Source organism: Pleurodeles waltl, chromosome 4_1, assembly GCF_031143425.1.
Source record: "Pleurodeles waltl isolate 20211129_DDA chromosome 4_1, aPleWal1.hap1.20221129, whole genome shotgun sequence".
In the NCBI taxonomy this organism is placed as follows: Eukaryota; Metazoa; Chordata; class Amphibia; order Caudata; family Salamandridae; genus Pleurodeles; species Pleurodeles waltl.
This window is the reverse complement of record NC_090442.1, coordinates 367201743-367222406: the sequence shown is the minus strand read 5'-3', so window position 1 is coordinate 367222406 and position 20664 is coordinate 367201743.

Below are 20664 nucleotides of genomic sequence, written 5' to 3'. Positions count from 1 at the left end.
TCCGAACCAACCACAGCACGGAAACCGCCCTCATCTCAGTCACAGACGACATCAGAACCCTGATGGACAACGGTGAAACAGTTGCCCTCATTCTCCTCGACCTCTCGGCTGCCTTTGACACCGTCTGTCACCGCACCCTAATCACCCGCCTACGCTCCACCGGGATCCAAGGCCAGGCCCTGGACTGGATCGCCTCCTTCCTCGCTAACCGCTCCCAAAGAGTTTACCTCCCTCCGTTTCGCTCAGAACCCACCAAGATCATCTGCGGCGTACCTCAAGGCTCATCGCTCAGCCCGACACTCTTCAATGTCTACATGAGCCCCCTCGCCGACATCGTACGCAAGCACGACATCATCATCACCTCCTACGCCGACGACACCCAACTTGTACTCTCCCTCACCAAGGACCCCGCCAGCGCCAAGACCAACCTACAAGAGGGTATGAAGGACGTCGCAGATTGGATGAGGCTCAGCCGCCTAAAGCTGAACTCTGAAAAAACGGAAGTCCTCATCCTCGGCAACACCCCGTCCGCCTGGGACGACTCCTGGTGGCCCACGGCCCTCGGCACCGCACCGACCCCCGCAGACCACGCCCGCAACCTCGGCTTCATCTTGGACCCTCTTCTCACCATGACCAAGCAAGTCAACGCCGTGTCCTCCGCCTGCTTCCTCACTCTCCGCATGCTCCGCAAGATCTTCCGCTGGATCCCCGCCGACACCAGAAAAACCGTGACCCACGCCCTTGTCACAAGTCGCCTGGACTACGGCAACACCCTCTACGCCGGGACCACCGCCAAACTCCAAAACCGCCTGCAACGCATCCAAAACGCCTCGGCCCGCCTCATCCTCGACGTACCCCGCAACAGCCACATCTCCGCACACCTGAGACACCTGCATTGGCTCCCAGTCAGCAAAAGGATCACCTTCCGTCTTCTCACCCACGCACACAAAGCCCTCCACAACAAGGGACCGGAATACCTCAACAGACGCCTCAGCTTCTACGTCCCCACCCGCCCCCTCCGCTCTGCTGGCCTCGCACTTGCTGCCGTCCCTCGCACCCGCCGCTCCACGGCGGGTGGGAGATCTTTCTCCTTCCTGGCGGCCAAGACCTGGAACTCCCTCCCCACCAGCCTCAGGACCACCCAGGACCACTCCGCTTTCCGGAGACTCCTAAAGACTTGGCTGTTCGAGCAGCGATAACCCCCCCTTTCCCCCCTAGCGCCTTGAGACCCGCACGGGTGAGTAGCGCGCTTTATAAATGTTAATGATTTGATTTGATTTGATTTGATTTGACTTACACGCCCATTTTATTCCACTGACCAACTGTAATCTAGCACTGCACACATCAAGGGGAGAACACCAGGAAGGCTCTGGAGTGGCCGTTATACCAGATGAACCCAACAACCTGGGCTGAAGCCATTTAATAGCGGACACTATCCCTGCCTCTTGGAGAGGCTTCCACCCATTTTTAAAGGAGGAAACAAACTTGACCCTGAGAATTACAGGTTCATTGCCCTCATTGACAACAAGGTGAAATACACATATTTTACTTGATCACCCAAGTGAATGGACAAGCTCTAACAACATTATCCCTCTAAACCAAACAGGTTTCACAATAATAAACTGGAACTACCACAAACATGATGGCTCTGACAATGATCTTTGACTCCTCAACAACAAATAAGCTGCAACTCTACCAGTTTTATATTGACTACAAAGCAGAATTTAATTGCTTTAATCACAAAAGGTAGTGTGGGATAAGGTAAATGGCTAGGGCATCCCCCCACTTCTCATGAGAGTGATTGAAAATGTATACACTAACACAGGGACTTACATCAAACTGGGCAGCAGAGCAAATCTATCTAGGGCCATTATGACAGCAAGCGGCCTCAAGCAGGGGTGTGTCTTGGCACCTACACTATTCAATCTATTCCTGGCTGATCCTCCCCTAGCCCTGTCTCAGGTCAACTTGCATCCTCCCAAATTATGTTCAATACATTTGTCATATCTTCTTCATGCTGACGACCTGGTGCTACTGAGCTGAACCAGGATCGGCATGCAGCACCTTCTGGGAGCCACTCAAGAATATTATTTGGCTAATGGCCTGAAATAAATAGTAAAAAAGCCAAGATCATAATCTTAGCTGGACACAGCCAAAAAGGGGTAGCTAACTGTATCTCAACAGGAACAACTTCGAGGACACAAAGATTTCCAAATACCTTGGCCTTCTATTCAACAATAGAGGCTCTTTTAAACCTCATAAGAAGGAAATTAAAAAAGGGGGATCGCTCTTGTGCCTTCCATGTTCAAGCATTTGAAGAGACACTCAATTAGTCCTATCTTGGAAATTGCTAGAGCCCAATTAGTACCAACTCTGGCATATGGATCTAAGGCCCTCTTGGGGAGAGATGCACCAACTCTGGACACAACAGTAACATGTGTATATAGACAAATCTTTCAGCTCCCATGTTATGCATCACCAGCCCAGATTAGGCTAGAGTTTGGGCTAGCAAAACAGCCCCACGTAAGGCAGGCAGCATTCGTCCTCTTCTGCCACAGGCTTAAACCCGCTGTGGAACACACATTAAATGATCATATATGGGAGGACATCACAAATAGGTCATGCACATCAAGGGCCTACCTCGAGGAAACAATAACCTTGTTTGGGCTGGCTGGCCTGTGTCATGCTTCTGCAATCCATGACATTTGTTAAAAAGCTGTCCACAAAACAATGAAAATTATTTCATTAGATGACAGGGCAGCCCTAGAAAATCGCTTGCATCCCTGGGCCATATTAAACAGCTAGAAAGTGCTAAAAACCAGAGGAATATCTTGTGAAACCTTAAACTACAGAGCCTTGAGCAGTTATCTCACCTATCGCCTAGAGAGCCAGCCATCTTACCTGCACAGCAGCCCCTGGCTAAAGACAGAAGGGGCAAAGATCTGCCGACTACGTGGCTCGGTACCTGAAGACGTGATGCACACCATCTGCCTTTGCAGGTCTACTTTAGGTATTCAACAGAAATGGTTGAATCATTTGAGAACGCAGTCTTGCAGACAAGCCATTCTGGCATGCCTCAACATAGCTGACCCAAGAATTTTTGTGCATACTGTGAAATATCTGCTGGGAGTTGAGAGGACTTTAAGACAAGTACAAACAATAACACAGTAGAACACCACAAAAATACACCACACAGCATTTAGGAAAATATATAATATTTATGTGGTAAAATGCAGGTCAAAACGATTAAGATGCAATAAGTATATATTGACATATCACTGTAAAAATGATATAAAGTGTCTTTAGTCTCATAAACGCAACAAATGTCTCTTGCAAGCACAAAGTACCTGGTTTGTGCTCAAATTCTCTGCAAGGAACCTCAGAGGAGGGGATGCGTGGAAAACGGTGAGGTGTGTGTCGATTTCTTGGGCCGCACATGGCGATGCGTCGTTCATTTTTCATGCAGGGAAGGCTTTGCATCGATTTCAGGCACATGGATTTGGATCCTCTTCGGGTTGCGGAGTTTTTGGACACCCCGGGGACGATGCTTTGAAATCCGGTGCTGACAGGATGAAGTCACAGGGCTGCGTTGATCTGGTGGGCGGTGTGTGGAAATTTCTACTGCACGGCAGGAGCTGCATCGATTCCTGGCAGGTAGTAGGGCTGTGTCGTTCCGGCTTTGCGTCGATCCAGTGGGCCGTGCGTCAAATTTCCGGTTGCTACACTGGTGCTGCATCAATCTTCTCCTTGCGAAATCGTGTTGCATCCTTCCGGTTCGGCGTCTGGTGATTTTCTCACTGCGATGCAGGCTGTGTTTCATTTCTGGCAGGCTGTGCGGCAATTTTCACTGCATAGGGAGTTCTTCTTGCAAGAATGAAGTCTTTTTGGTCTTGAGACTTCAGGGAACAGGAGGCAAGCTCTATCCAAGCCCTTGGAGAGCACGTCTCAGCACAGTCAGAGAGCAGCAAGGCAGCAGGGCAACAGCAAGGCAAGAGTCCTTGTCAGAAAGCAGTCGTGTGTGTCTTTTGGCCAGCCAGGCAGATCATCTTGGCAGGTTGCAGGTTCTGGTTCTGGTTCAGGTTCTTCTCCGGGAAGTGTCTGTGACAAGAGTGTCTTGTCAAGAAGTGTCTGAGTTGGTAGGGGCAGAGGCCCTGTTTAAATACCCAAATGTGCCTTTGAAGTGGGTGAGACTTCAAAGAGTGGCTTAGAAGTGCACAAGGTCCCTTTTCAGTTCCATTCTGTCTGCCAGGGTCACAGTAGGGGGTGTGGCAGTCCTTTGTGTGAGGGCAGGCTACTGTCCTTTGACATGCAAGTGTCAGGCCCTCCACCCTCCCAGCCCAGGAAGACCCATTCAATATCCAGGTGTATGCAAGTGTGACTGAGCATCCTGTGGTTGGGGTTGTCTGAGTGAATGCACAAGGGAGCTGTCAACTAAACATAGCAAGACGTGGATTGGAAGGTACAGAAAGATTTAAGTGTAGAGAAATGCTCACTTTCTAATAGTAGCATTTCTAAAATCCAGGTTCACCATTAAGCAGGATTTTGTATCACCATTCTGGCTATACTAAATATGACCTGGCTAACACCTTTCAGCTCAGGATCTACCACTCAAACAGTGTATGAGGGTAGCTCTAATGCTATCCAATAAAAGGAGCATGCCTCACAGCAGTGTAAAACGAATTTAGGAGTTTTACACTACCAGGACATAGAGAGCACACATGTTCATGTCCTGCCTTTTACCTACATAGCACCCTGCCCTATAGGCTACCTAGGTCCTACCTTAGGGGTGACTTATATATAGAAAAAGGGGAGTTAAAGGCTTGGCAAGTACTTTTAAATGCCAAGTCGAAGTGACAGTGAAACTGCACACACAGACACTGCAGTGGTAGGCCTGAGACATGGTTAGGAGGCTACTTATGTGGGTGGCACAACCAGTGCTGCAGCCCACTAGTAGCATTTAATTTACAGGCCCTGGGCACATGTAGTGCACTTGACTAGGGACTTACAAGTAAATTAAATAAACCAATTTGGTATGAGCCAATGTCACCATGTTCAAAGTTAAGGAAAAGCATATGCACTTTAGCACTGATTAGCAGTGGTAAAGTGAGCAGAGTCCTAAAGCCAGCAAAAATGAGGTCAGAAAAAGAGAAGGAGGAAGGCAAAGAGTTTTGTGGTGACCCTGCAGAAAGGCCATTTCCAACACTAACATTTAAAAAAGAAATGACCTTACCTGCACCACACTATCAAACTGCTTTACAGTGTCCCGGTGGCATTGCAGAACAACATGTTGTATGAAACATGGTGACACCATATGACATCGCGCCACACCACTACCACTTACTTAGAAGCACTTCAAAGCACATAGCAGTAGAGTACTTCACAATATAGCATCCCACAGAACATGACACCTTACACTGAAAATAAGAGCAAAACACATCCCAAATAATATAATAGCACAACATACCATAGATGACCAATTAACATTATAGCACATTATATAAAATTATTCAGACAGCATTGAAACACATTGAATTATTGCACAGCCTATCACAGCAAATCGCAACGCTCCACAGGACAATGCGGCATGCCAAAGCACCACCAGATTATAGCCAATCACATTAAAACACATCCATTTGCAACACATCATAGATCAACCTCGGATAGTACAAAACATTCTGACACAGGTCACAGCAATAAACATCGCGTAAGAACATAGCACAATAGAACATTACAGCACATAACTGCTTGACAGAGTGCAGCATGTCAGATCACAGCAAAACATTATAGTTCAGAATAACGTAGTGTACCAAATTACAGCGTAGCATATTGCAGAATACCAACTGTCACAAAGCATTACACCACAACATAAATGACAGAGCATCATATCCAGTCACACTGTACTACAGCATATTACAGGAAATCACTCAATAGAACCAGGATTGCAGCACAGCACTTCACAACATAGTACATAACATGGTATAGGCAAGAAAAGTAGAGCACTTCATAGCAAGGCAAAGCAAGTTAAGGCACATCAAGGTGGCATACAGAATATGACATAGACATCACACAACACCAATACCAATGCACCACACAGCGACTGTATAGCATAGCCATACAGCACATCACACCAGGCAAGACGCTAAATCAAGGTACCACATTAGTTTATATTAAATCAGTACACCACAGCGAAAGGCAGTACCATACATCACCAAAATAGTGTAGTAGAATAATAAAACATCATTGCACCTGACTAGGAATGATTGAGCCACAAAGCCAGTGTAAAACTCAGGCCTGTTCCAAAGGGAAATCAAACTATGAGACACTCATGAAGCCCAAGCCCAGCCAAAAAACTGTGTGTGAGACATCAACTTGCTAAACAACCTAATACAAACATTGAAGTGGTGCAGGTCTGCCTCTGAAGTGGAGGAACACTGCATGCAGTACAATACAGGGTTTGCCAGAATATAAAGAAGATTATGAAACAGAAGCCTTGGAAAAATAATGAGTATTTACTTGAATGTGCTACAGCATGCAACAAAAACATGCAGATGTGTTTTAGTGCACGCTTTTATTTCTATACTGGTTGTTCGCACAGATATAAACACACAGCCATTCTGAAAGCTCCTGTGACTAATTATTGGATTATTGTCTCAATGTGGCTAAGGGAGGTAGCAGAGTTATATGTCAGTGTGTGTCTATGAAACCTGCTGAATCATTGTTCTTGTACTTGAGACATTGAAGCACAATCTATTTATCAAGCTCCTGTGCTTATTCTCACAGAGGATACAGTAGCAGTGCTGCTCTAAAACTCAACTTAGTGTTTCTTCAGACCGAAGCTCCTGTGTGGAAAAACACCTAACTTCTAAAATGTGTGCTTAAAAAAGTAGGGTTGTTACTCTTGTTTGAAACACTAGAAGAGCTGTAAAGTCAGCCTGTGCTTGTGGGACAGTCTAGTGCATTCATAATCCTTTGCAAATTCAGTCACAGATGTAACAAAATAAGGGTGGGCAGAATTGGCTGAGTTCCATTCTGCAGATTTCCCTGGAATTAAATTACAATTCCACAAGATTCTGCAGAATTCTGTGAAGTGGCAGAGTGGGCACTGAAAGGTTTGGTGCATACCCCTCGGTGCCCTCATATAAAATGTAGGGGAACCAAGGGGTATTCACTTCAGTGCATACCACTCAGCACCCTTACCCACTTATGTAATGCATTCTACATTACAAGAGTAACACAGAATTACCAAATTCCTCCAATTTCACAGACGGAATTAGGAATTCTGCCGATCCCTAGTCAGAATGTTAGCCTTGTGTATTTTACACTGATTAGAACATCTGTGAAGTCCTAACAGAAAGAACGCAATAGCACTGCTGAGATTGCTGGTATTGTGCCTAGATTGTGAGATTGGGGGAAAATGACTCGGGAGGTATGCCCCTGGGGGAAGTTGGGTGACTGGTGCAGTCCAAAAGGACTGACGTCACCTTGGGATATTTTGGTAGGAGGGTGGGAGGTTAGGTTAAATAGAACAGTTTTTAGGCCACCAAACAATATTTTGCCTAGAGGTGTACATGGTGGCTGGTAACTGTGAAGCAAGGGTAAAAATATATTTTGGGGATCTGTATTGGGGGGTGAGGCATGGAGGACCCTCATTAGCAGAAGCAGTGTAGAGCCTAACCAGGCTAGGTGTCTCATGAAATGGCAGCAGTGGTCTTGGCGAGTCTTGGATGAGTTGTGTCTACCCATGAGCTGGCCCAACCAGGTGGGGAGATGGTGTGGGAGTAGATAGGCTTCCGGGCAGGTTGCGGGCCGCAATGATGCTGGGCAGAGGGAGGGTGATGGGAGGGAACCAAATGGCACTCCACAGGGTTTGGACCTTCACAGCAGGAAAGCCAGTGCCCAGTAAATAAAAAACACTAAAGTAATTATGAGGGGAGGATGAGCAGTAAGGGGGTACATTTGGAAGTCAGGAACACAAGCTAATGGAGGGTCTGAAACGGGGAGGAACTGGGGGGAACAGGTTTGTAGGAAGAGGGCATCCAAAAAATGACTCTAAGGCCCTAGCGCCTTATTTATCCTCTGGACCAAAAATGGTGCACGAGAGGGAGGCAGGCCTAAGTAATGGCTCTAAGCCTGCTTAGCGCCATTATTTAATGCCTGAGTCTGGGCAGGTGTCAAACACCATGGAAAGAGCCAGGAACACGCCTGCCCACACCAGAGGGACATCACAAGATGGAGGACCCCATCCCAGGTAAGTATAGGTAAGTAGAAGTAAGTATTTTGAAAATATGTTTAAAGTGCCATTGGGGGCCCTGAAATGGCACAGGGTGCAATGTCCCCTGTGCTGGCCATTGGGGTGGTGGGCTTGACTCTTGTCTTTTCTAAGACAGGAGTCAAGTGCTATGGATGGGTTGTGTCAAGAAATGACACTAGACTGGTTAGAGTCATCTTTTTTTACTCTAACCAGCCTAACATCATTTGTTGGTGCAAAACACAATTCTCCCACACCGCCACCCCCACCAGGCTAACATCCATTACGTTAGCCCACCCTTTGCGCCAGATTGCGCCACTCCATAAATTATGCACCCGTTGGCATCCTGGAATGGCGTAAGCCAGCGCTACACTTTTTGAACCAAAACTGCACAAACACAGTTTTGCGTCAAAAAGTATAAATCTGGGCCCAAATGTACTGAATTGTGCCATTTATCTCCTGAAATAAAATAATGTTCACTGTATAGTAAAACAATACTTCTTTATGTCATTTTTTACTTATTGCACATTAGGTATTTGATGCAGTATGAACTTAGCTTCAACATTAGTATTAAGACATTCTACAGCTTTTTAAAAAATGTAGGTGTACTCTGGCTTACCTCCAGCAATGCCATTGCCAGAGGACTCCATAATGGCAAGGTAATGGCGAACATGCCATACTTGCTCCAAGATTGAAACTTACTTTTAATGGGTTGCTGGAGCAGGATATTAGTCAGCAGTTTTAAAAATAATAAAGCAAAGTCCAAACAAACATTATCAATACATTGCAGATTTTCCAAGTGTTCATACAGGTAAGTCCTAATTTTATTAAAGACCTGGTGGCGATTATCATGCTACCTTTTCTGATTTTTAATTGTATAGTAGACACATAGTGACAAAAAACACACCTTAATCAACATGAAAAAATAACCAGAAATTTGCAATCTCAACTACTAATATAGACTACACAGGTGTACATAGCCCAGTATCTCCTATTCATTGACGCAGCAGAATAGTTCAACTTGTGCATAAATGGAAAAATGATGAGGAAAACAGAGGAGAACACCTATGATCAACTCTCTATCCTCCAATGTATGTACTTGTCTATTGAGGTGTTGTTGATTGAGGCACATTAATAGAAGAACAAAGAAGTAATATCCAAGACCAAAGAGAGGAAAACCCATGTTAAGAAGTATACTTTGTGATACACTTTACCAGTAGTGGGATAAAACTGGCCTTCATGTCTATAATAAAGTTAGGACGTTTCTAGATTAAAAGTTGGAAAATCCACATTTTATGTCAAGATCGGAGGCTCCTATATGCCTTTGTAAAATGAATTATTTACAGACAGTGACACATGAGAAATTGTTTTACAATAAATGTGGATGCTGAAGACAAATTAGCCACTCTCTGAGCATTGGGATTGCCCAATAGGCCTTTGAAGCCATAGCAGCTGTAAATGAATGGGCTCCAAAAGAAGAAATGCCAATGCCAGCTTCTGACATCGTCCATTATCCCATCTAACTAATGCAATTGATGACACAGGAGAATGAAGGTTCATCAGGGAATTCACTAGCTGGCTAGACAACATTCTTAGAGATACAGGGGGTCATTCTGACCCTGGCGGTCATGGACCGCCAGGGCCAACGACCGCAGAAGCACCGCCAACAAGCTGGCGGTGCTTCTGGGGCCATTCTGACCGCGGCGGTACAGCCGCGGTCAGAAAAGGGAAACCGGCGGTTTCCCGCGGCCCCAGGGAATCCTCCACGGAGGCGCTGCAAGCAGCGCCGCCATGGGGATTCCGACCCCCTTCCCGCCATCCTGTTTCTGGCGGTTTTCACCGCCAGAAACAGGATGGCGGGAACGGGTGTCGTTGTGCCCCCTAACAGGGCCCCATTAAGATTTTCAGTGTCTGCTTGGCAGACACTGAAAATCGCGATGGGTGCAACTGCACCCGTCGCACACCAGCAACTCCGCCGGCTGCATTCGGAGCCGGCTTCCTCGTTGCTGGTGTTTTCCCGCTGGGCGGGCGGGCGGCCTTTTGACGGTCGCCCGCCAGCCCAGCGAGAAAATCAGAATGACCGCTGCGGTCTTTTGACCGCGGTACCGCCTTCTGGTGGTTTCCGCCAGGCGAGCGGCTTCCGCCGCCCGCGGGGGTCAGAATGACCCCCACAGTGTATAACTGCTATTCTTTTAAACATATTACAACACAAACATTTTGATGCAGCAGAAATGTAGGATACTCCACTACTAAATTGAATGTTTTAGTTCCAGCAATGGAGGATCCTCATCCCCTCTTTCTCCACTCCCGCTGGAAAAGGTAACTGCCTGACAGACTGATCTAAGGCTTTGACATCTGATAAACTTTTGAAAGAGACAAGGCATAACAACTTTCTCAACTTTGTAGTTAACACGTTCAATGATAAAGCAGGATTATAAGGCTATGATATAAACAAAAGCAGTAGATTAACATTCCATAGATAAATATTCTTAAGAGTAGGAGGAATACCTAGTCTAATGCCTCAAAGTAATTTGAAAATTACTTGATGATCTCCATTTGGATGAGTTACTGTAGCTGAGTTTTTCCCTCTTGATTTTGGAGCGACAACGTGAAATCCTGAAAAAAGAGAAATTTTGTAAGGGAAGCACTTAAAAATCCTCTGTTGATATTACTGATGGGTTCTGTAGGAATAGGAAAGTTTGTTAGTCAGTCAAGAGGCAAATGGATGTATAAAGAATGCACACCATTACATATGAAGATGTTGAACCTTTGGAATGTGCAGTGGTCATCTCTTTCAATCTCTGAGATGGCGAGAATACCAATTTGTTACTAGATTCAGATGGTCTGGAAGATATTCCTCTGTTACTGACATTTGGTTTTGTAGACAGTACTCTCAAAATTGTTTCACCAGATTGGGGGGATCTTGCAATGAGTCCCCCCCACATGACTGATATATTGTACTGCTGTGAGATTATCCCTTCTAAGAAGGACTGATCAACCAGAGTGTTTTGTCTTAACATTTGGATCACTATAGTACCTGTGAGAAGCTATAAATAGGTTATGTGAATAGATGACTCCTGTGGATAGAAGACATCATGTGCTGCCAGTTGACAACTGGTCATATTGTGTACCTCTCCACTGATGAACTAGCATCTGATAGTAATGGAAGATTCTAAGGTAGAATTGAAAATTGATCTTCCATTTCCAGGCACTCTGGTTGCTATGCCACCAGTTTGCATCTACTTTCATTTCTGTATCCATTGGAATCAATCCGAGAAGTTTAGACATCTTCCTAGATGCCAAATTATCAGACTTTCAAAAACCTGGTAATGAAGGAGTTTACGTATATAGCCTGGATTGATTACAAAGGGCCTACTATTTGGGCTGTTTGACCTGTCAGCCTTAGGATGCTCTTCACCATCCTTTTTTGCCTGTTTTGTCTTACTTTGACGAACTGTTTTTGTTGGCCTTAGGTCTCTGGGCACTTTACCCATGATAACCAGTGATAAGGTTCGAACGTGGAGGTCTTCTTCCCACCTGGGGTTCAGAAACCGCACATGCTCTGGTGAGACACCATAACTTATGCCACCTACCCAAGAGGTAGACCAGATATTTGGACTCAATGAGGAGTGTTGTAATCGGATTCATTTATCACAAATGAATAAGATGAGAAACCTAAACAAATTTAAAACACCATATCCAATTTGACCACAAAACAAGACTACAAACTAAATCAAGTTTCAAAGTTTTATTACAACCACAAAGCCAATGTAACGTAAATGGTGCGCAAAACTAAGTTTTACACATACATGAAAACCATAGGCTACCAAACATTAATACTGTCAAACATTTCAAGAGGATAATACAAATTAACAGATCTACAATATGCACATTGAAATCAGATTTCAAAGCAGATGATGGTGACATCAGTAAATCATCAAACTCAATTAATAACCATCACCTTTCAGAGCTGTACCATCCGTATTCCTAATACGAATTTGGACTTGCATTTGTGGGGACAGATTAACACGTGAAGGTAAAACAAAGAAAAGGCAAAAATAATTTGGAAAAATCATCTAACTAGCGTTCCTCACTATAAAAATACACTGGTGTACTCATCTAAGCTGAAAAGGAAACAGGGAGGCACATTGTAGATGTTAGAAATGGGGTCTCTGGTTGGCAGTCAGTTTGCACTTTGTCCAAGCAGGGACCCTCACTCTAGTCAGGGCAAGAGAGATAATCACTTAAGAAAACCCCTGCTCACCCCCTTGGTAGCTTGCTACAAGCAGTCAGGCTTATCTTAAAAGCAATGTGTAAAGTATTTGTACCAACACACTCATTAATACAGGGAAAACACTACATAATGAACACTACACCAGTTTAGAAAAATAGAGAATATTTATCTCAATGAAAGAAGACCAAAACAAAAAAAATCTAACATACACAAGTCAAGATGTGAAATTTTAAATTAGAAAGAGTCTTAATCCAAGGAAATCAATGGTTTCCGTTGATGTTACACAAAGTACCTGGTTTGTGTCAAAAATAAGGCTGCACGGGCGAGCGTGCATCAGAAAAGTCAGCAATGTGTCAATTCCTTACACGCAAGTTTGGCCGAACGTCGTTTCATCTCCGGTTGTGTAGGCAATGCATAATTTTTCTCTCCCGCAAGAGAACGATGTGTCGATTTTGGGATGGGCACGTTCATGTTGATTTTGACACCCAGCAATTTGCATGCAAAATCCGTCCGCACGAGGATGAGAATCCACGCTGTGTTGGATTTGTGTCAACTTCAGCAGCTGCAAGCGGCTGTTGTGTCGTTTCTCCAGCCACGATGCAGGTGATGCGTCGATTTCCCAGCCACGATGCAGGTGGTGCGTCGATTTCAGCCATGATGTAGGTGGCACATCGTTTTTATAGCCGTGTTGCAGGTGGTGCCTAGAAATTTTCCCCATCTGGATTGCCACCTTGGTTCTACCAGTTTTACCTTACAAGGGCCCAGAGACTGGACAGGGCACCACTTGGCAGGGTAGGAGTCTCAGCAGAGAGTCCTGGTGCTGGCAGAGGAAGTTTTTGATGGCTCAAAGACTTAAAAACAGGAGGAAAGCTCAGTCCAAGCCCTTGGAGACCCTTCACAAACATAAATATATTTACAAAGTCCAGACTTTGTTCTTTTTCAGGTGGAAGAGTGGACTTTGTGGTGTATTCCTGTCTGTGCTTTTCAAACTGTCAATCTAAAAAACAACTTCAGAAAAATATGTATTTTTAAATTGTGAGATCAGAAACCCCAAACTACATACCTCTTTTTACTCCCAAAGGGAAACTGCACTTAAAAGATATTTAAAGGCAACCCCCATGTTAACCAATTAGAGAGATAGGCCTTGCAACAGTGAAAAACGAATTTGGCAATTTGTCAATACTGTCAGGACATGTAAAACACATCAGTATACGTCCTACCTTTAACATAGACTGCACCCTGCCCCTGGGGCTACCTAGGGCCTACTTTAGGGGTGTCTTACATCTATAAAAAGGGAAGGTTTGGGCCTGGCAAGTAGATATACTTGTCAGGTTGAATTGGCAGATTAACACTGCACACACAGACACTGCAGTGGCAGGTCTGAGCCATGTTTACAGGGCTACTCGTGGGTGGCACAATCAGTGCTGCAGGCCCACTAGTAGCATTTGATTTACAGGCCCTGGGTACCTCTAGTGCACTTTACTAGGGACTTACTAGTAAATTGGATGTGCCTATCATGGAAAAGCTAATTACTCCTGCAGTTTACACAGGCAGCCCTTACACTTTAGCACTGGTCAGCAGTCGTAAAGTGTGCAGAGTACCAAAACCAGCAACAACAAACTCCAGCACACAGTCAAAACATAGGAAGCAAAGGCAAAAAGATGGGGGGACTATGCCAAGGATGCCAGGTCTAACAATAGATTATACCTCTCTAATGGGTCAGCAGACATGAACAATTTGTTGGTTCAGAACGTTCACAACTTCTCAGCAACAGTAGACAGCAGCATCAAGGGCAGTGCAGAACACGAGCTGCACATAGGTCAAGTTAGCAGTTCAGAATTTATTGGGCATATTAGTACTGAACAGCATAGGGAAATGGGACATATAAGACTAAAGGGAAACTCACAACATACAGGCTAAAAATGGCAGAAGACTTTGGGGGGAATATGAGGTGACAGCATGAGCATCCAGAAAAAACTAACTCTAAGATTCAATAGTCTCTTCAAAAATAGAAATGTCTACCATTTCTGATTGGTCATCCGTGTGGGCTCATCCTATGCAATTAACCAAAAACTAATGGAAAATCATTGACATCATCAAATTTCCAACTATTCTGGATTTTCTCAGGGAGTGTACATAGTCATATCGATGAATTCATACAGTTCCGCCAAAATATAACACTTGCTCATCAATTGTACCTTTGCACTTCTTTACCACAGTGCGCAAGATGATTCTAATAGTTCTCATGTGAATTTAACAATACTTTCTGTCTTGTTCGACAGCTAGAACAAATACTGTTACATTTGTTATAAGTTAAAGCATGTTCTCTGTCTTTAATACATTAAGACGTTCACCAACACATCAGCAACCTAAGAATGAATTCAGGTTATAGAGAACAGAATGAATTATTACTTTTCCTCTACTGCGGCAAAATGAATAATTTAGGAGAGTAAAGGAGAGATGGATGAGGGAAGAGTCTGTAGAAAGGATGAGGGAAGAGTCTGTAGAAAGGGATTAGGGAGATCATAGTAGAAAAATGAGCCTTTAGTAGGGTTGATTTGAAGAACAGAGTGGTAAGCTGAGGTTTGGGGTGAGCCAGGAGGGATAGAGGAGGGAAGAGTCTGGGAAGAGTTATTTTGAAGATCATAGTAATAGCATGATGTTTGAGATCAGTCAGAGAGTGGAGAAAGAGGATAGATTGAGAGAGGTTTATGGTGAGACAGAGTGGTGCACTGGAGAGAGTCATTTTTTTTCTCTTGTACAGTAGGGCTAAAGTAATAAATATATAGATACATAATTACATAGAAGGGGAATATATGCACAGGGAAGATATTATATTGAAAATTGTATTGTATAAACACAGACTTTCAAGTCTTGTGGTATTTGAAGGTTATTTTGATCTTTTCCTCAATATTTCAATAGTGAAATGCTTGTATAAATATTTAATATAATATTTACCTGTTGTGGTAGATAAATAAAACAGAAACTCATAAGCGTCTAATCAAAACCACTTACAAAGAAACTATGCAATGATATGTGAGCATGTTAAGCAATGAATTATATATATATATATATATATATATATATGTATATATATATATATATATATATATGTGTAAATATATTAACTGTAAGTAATATATTCATTTGATAAGCAGGCCAACTGGCTGGCGGAGAACACTGCCAAATTAGGAGTATGGTGTTCTTCCCAACAGAAGACAGCAAAACTACTACCAGTACCGCCAGTGCGGTCAGCCATAGACGGCGTTAAAAACCTTCAGGCCAGCGGGGAGAATGTTCCCGCTGCACACATTACGAGGCTGCACACCGCCAAGGTTTCTGCCGTGGTTGAACAACCACGAAAGCCCTGGCGGAAACCAACTGTATAAAATGAGACACTCACCTTCAGGAACACATACCAGGCTGGAGCCGCCATGGAATGCGATCTGGAAGTCCTCTCACTGCTGCTGCTCACACAATGACTCCAGAACCAGCGACGAAGACAACAACTGTGAGTATACACACCTACTGACACTATAGAGAAAACGCACACTCACACACAACATACACATCCGGGGTGTCAGGCGACATGCACAAGTAACCACACACCCATATGCACAAACACACACACCTACAGACAAACACACCCACACAAACCTCGCACACCCATACTACACACCACGGCCAACACACATGTGCAAGACACACAGCAAATCGCAGATACACAGCCTCGGCAGAGTCGAACACAACAATACCCAACAGTACTGATTCACACAACAACACCACAACCGTAACTACAAAAATGCTTCATCAAGCGATCTCAGAACCCACCTTCACATGACACCACATACATACTACAACACGTAACAACACCTGATATAAAATATACACAATAACACAGCCATACAATAAAACATATGGCATACCATGCTAACAAAACACACAACGCATCTGACATATCCATCACCTTACACACAGATGCACATACAACAACTACACAAGGACACACAACACCACCATTAAACATCTCAACACAAACAATGCACAATTGATCTACACACATGCATGTACCAAACACAAACATATCCTACACACAATACACAGCCACCACAGCGGGACAAAAATCACAACATCAAACGCATGCAGGCCAGAAAATAAAGCTAGCACAACTTACACAAACACACGTGATACATAAACAAACCAAATTCAATACAGTCATGTGGAAAGAAAGGCAGGACAAGTATGTTACCATAGAATCAAACAACACTTTGGGCCAGATGTATTAAAACCATTATTCTTTTGAAGTAAAAAAATAACTATATACATATAGCAGCCCATTGGGAAGTCCAAAGCTCAAAAAGCCAAAGGTACAAATGGAACCTCTGTGTGCCTCTACTTGACTGCAAAATTACCTAAACAGGGTAGGGGCATCAAGGTGGCAGGCACCTCAGGGGTTGGGGGGGTGAAGGAAGTGTTTGGATTTGGGAGGGGGGTCTTTGGGTTTGGGCTTCGGAGGGGGTCCTTGGGCTTGGGCTTGATAGGGGTTGACTTCTTTGCAGGGGGAGGGGCATGGGTACTAGCAGGGAGGCAGAAGAGGACTTTGAGGTAGAAGGGCTGCACTTGGGGAGAGACAGAGAATGTTTGGGGGTATCACAGGGTAGAAGAGGAGGTGGGAGCAGGGAAAACTTCAAGAGGAAATCCTGTACATCTAATGGGTACAGGCATGTGATTGGTCCAAACCAATCACAGAGGAATATCTCAAAACACCAATTACACATCTATCACAACTAACCACACATCGAAGTGCATCTACAATGGCCCATATTGCACATATAACACATCTATACCCATTCACTGAGTGAAGTGTCACAACTGATGAACATCAGGAACACACATATGACATCAGGTTCCACAGACAAAACCACCACACATGCATTTTCACCAGTAGCACTTCACATCATACCACACACAACCACACATTTCCTGATTAGAGAATGCCTGTACCTATGTTCTGACAACACACATTTTTGATGCTCAATACATGGTTGCAATATGCATACATGGGCCAGCAGCCCCGCCTTGGCACTGACAACTCATCACACAACCACATAGGGCTGTCCCAGCAGTGGAAATGCATCATACATCAACATATCATAAGTAATAGAATACCCAAACCTGTCCTAATCACCCAGATCAGCTAGGCCAAGGCTAGCTGACATGTTCACATTTCATCAGATGTGCCCCCAAGTAATAATTGCCACATGATGTATGTTGAGAAGGGGCCACTCACCTGAAAAGCAGGATGTCTTCAGGGACGATGGGATGCCCCCGACCTCCTGGAACACCTCTTGGCATTTCCTGGTGGAAACAGAAACCCCAGCAGGTGTCCCAAAAGGAAAGGGGGAGTGGAAGGGAAAGAGACAAAACACTGCCACATCTTGCCGGTTCAGCCAGGCAGCCTGTATCTTCGGGGGGCAGGTCATTGTTGACCGAGTGATAGTAGAGTTAGTGCACTCAGCTTCCTTGAAACTGAATCTCTCTTTCTGATATGGGCACGTGAGCGGTAGAAGAACACTGGGATGCTCCAGCACTTTTATTGGATAATATTAACTGTTGCCACAATTACTAACACTGCATTACCAAAAACCCAAACTGAGTACCATACCAATAAGTACTGCAACACTACGGCTGGATTCACAGAGATTCACTGATGCACACTACAATTAGAACTGTGGTTGCACTTAGCATGCACAGGAAAGACAAACAAGGGCATTAATTATATCACGTATAACTTTCCTGCATGCATAGGGTTAAACTAAAAGGAACAAAAACATTACAAGAAATACAAATGTCCACTCTGGGTTTAAACAGTTAGGGTGGCACAGTTTGGTTTGGTTTCACTGTGTGTGTGAAAAACCCTTCAAAAGCAAATTCCTCAAACTTGAAACACAGGCATGAATGACACAATTTAAATCCAAGAGTTATGCTATTAGAGAAAGAAAAGTCACGGAAATGTTCTTTTAATATTGCTTTTGTAGTACTTGAGCTCCAGCAGATTCCCTGAAGCACATTTAGGCAAGTAACTACAATAATAATGTAGAATGTTCAGAAATACATTTGTCCCTTCAAGATAAGCACTCTGCCAAAATAAGAGGTCTGAAATACACCAGATGTTCTAGGAAAGCGTGGCGCTCAAAGAACAAACTCCCTGGAGAATACTAGTCAATAGCTGCAGTGTTTTTCGGGGTGCTGGAGGAATGCCTGGTGTCAGCTGGTACAGGAACAAAAAAAAGAATTGCCTCAAAAGTCCTGAATACGAGGATGACAGCAGGGGCTGGACTGCCAAACCAGATGCTGAGATCCGGAAACAAAACAAAGACAAGCAGGGAGGCATGCTTCACTCTGCTATTTATAGCTAATCAGGAAGGCAGTTAAGTTTCCACATGTGGATGAGTCACCACACCAAATTAGAAGAACATGTCTTCACCACACCCAATTAGAAGCACATGTCTACACCTGCTCACATCAGCAAACAAGCATTGGTAAAACAAGCATTGATAAAAACCAATTGTGTAACACAGCACATTATGTTTACTTAGAAACATGAAGGTTTAACCAAGAACAGAGATATGATTTAACCCTAATCCCTGGGGATGCTGACAGATATCGCAGGAGGCACCTTGGGGATACCTGGCAATGTAAGCAGATAATAAGCTATGTAGCACTGTAACTGGTAGGGCTCCGGCATACATGGCATTTACATTATACATTGTGAATGAAGGGGTCTGTCAAGACACTTACCACCTCTAGTATTATTCCATTGTGTTTAAGGTCTCATCCCCACAAGTGTAGCACTAAGAAATGCTTAATGTTTGAAATCAGACCATTTCAAAGCTACATTACAAACGAGCCTACTTTACTAACCTTCACATATCCAATCGATAGCAAATAACCAATATCATACACAAGACATATCTGTGGTGGAAATGTAATGGCTGACTCGCATGGAATCTAGACCATTACCAGTACCTGGTTACTATTGTCCCTATGATGAAAGCAGAGTCACACTGTTGCAAATACAGGAGTGCCATACAGATGGGAGTGAACTGACAACTTAGAGCCACAAATGCCCAAATGCCGAGGGATGGAGCAGGTAATACTCAATGGCTAGGGTGGTACAGAAGCTCACATCCATAGTAAAGTCAGGATGGAGTCACACCTGTGCCAATCTGATGAGACCATCTTCACAATGCAGACATGGAGAATACTGGATATGGGAGAATTACGTCCACTGACAGCAAACCATCAAGACACATCTACAACTAATGCTCAGGCCGGTGGTTACTACCCATTACCCCTAAGTCTATTTCCATGTATCATTGACTACATTTTCACTATAGCTACAGTGAAGCAGCTAATACCAAAAACTCTATGTAAGTCCCAGGTGACAGTCAGTAGCTACCCCCTTGTGGCTTCTGTGCTGCCCTCTAACACCCATCCACCTCAGGGTAGGCCACCACCAATTTGCAGGCCATTAGGGGGGTCAGGGCCTGAGGGCACCCCTCCCTCAGTGGGAGGACATCCCCAGCTGGGCCTCTGCGGTCTTCCGGGCCCAGCGTCTCAGGTCCTCCCACTGCTTGGGACAATGGGTGCTCCACCAGCTATGGACCCCAGGGTCCTCATTTCCTTGTCAATGGCACACCATATCCCTTTCTTCTGATGGGCGTTCACCTGCATGGATGGCACAAACAAAAGGAGAAAGTCATGTACACTGGTACCATACTAATAGGACAGGCCTATACACATCAGACTCACCAAGTGCCCACACATACCCATCCTCACTGCTCACACGCCATCCCTTCATGCCCTCTGCAGGCATCTATAATCCCTCACTGATACACTTGCCACATTCACTGTCACACGCACCCCTATCACACATGACTATGGCATTGGGCTCACCTGTTCCTCTGGTGCCCCATATAGCTGTCATACAAGGGTCGGACCCCGTCTCCAGCTCTTCTGGTGTGAAGACTGGGGCCCTATCGCCTGGAGGACGTGGCATGATGGCTCCCAGAGACAGTACACAGCAGCTCAGGTCGTGGAGCTCTTGCTGGCAACAGTGTCAGAAGTCAAGTGAGCAAGGCTGCAGAAAATGGAGGTCACCGCCGCCACATACAGGACC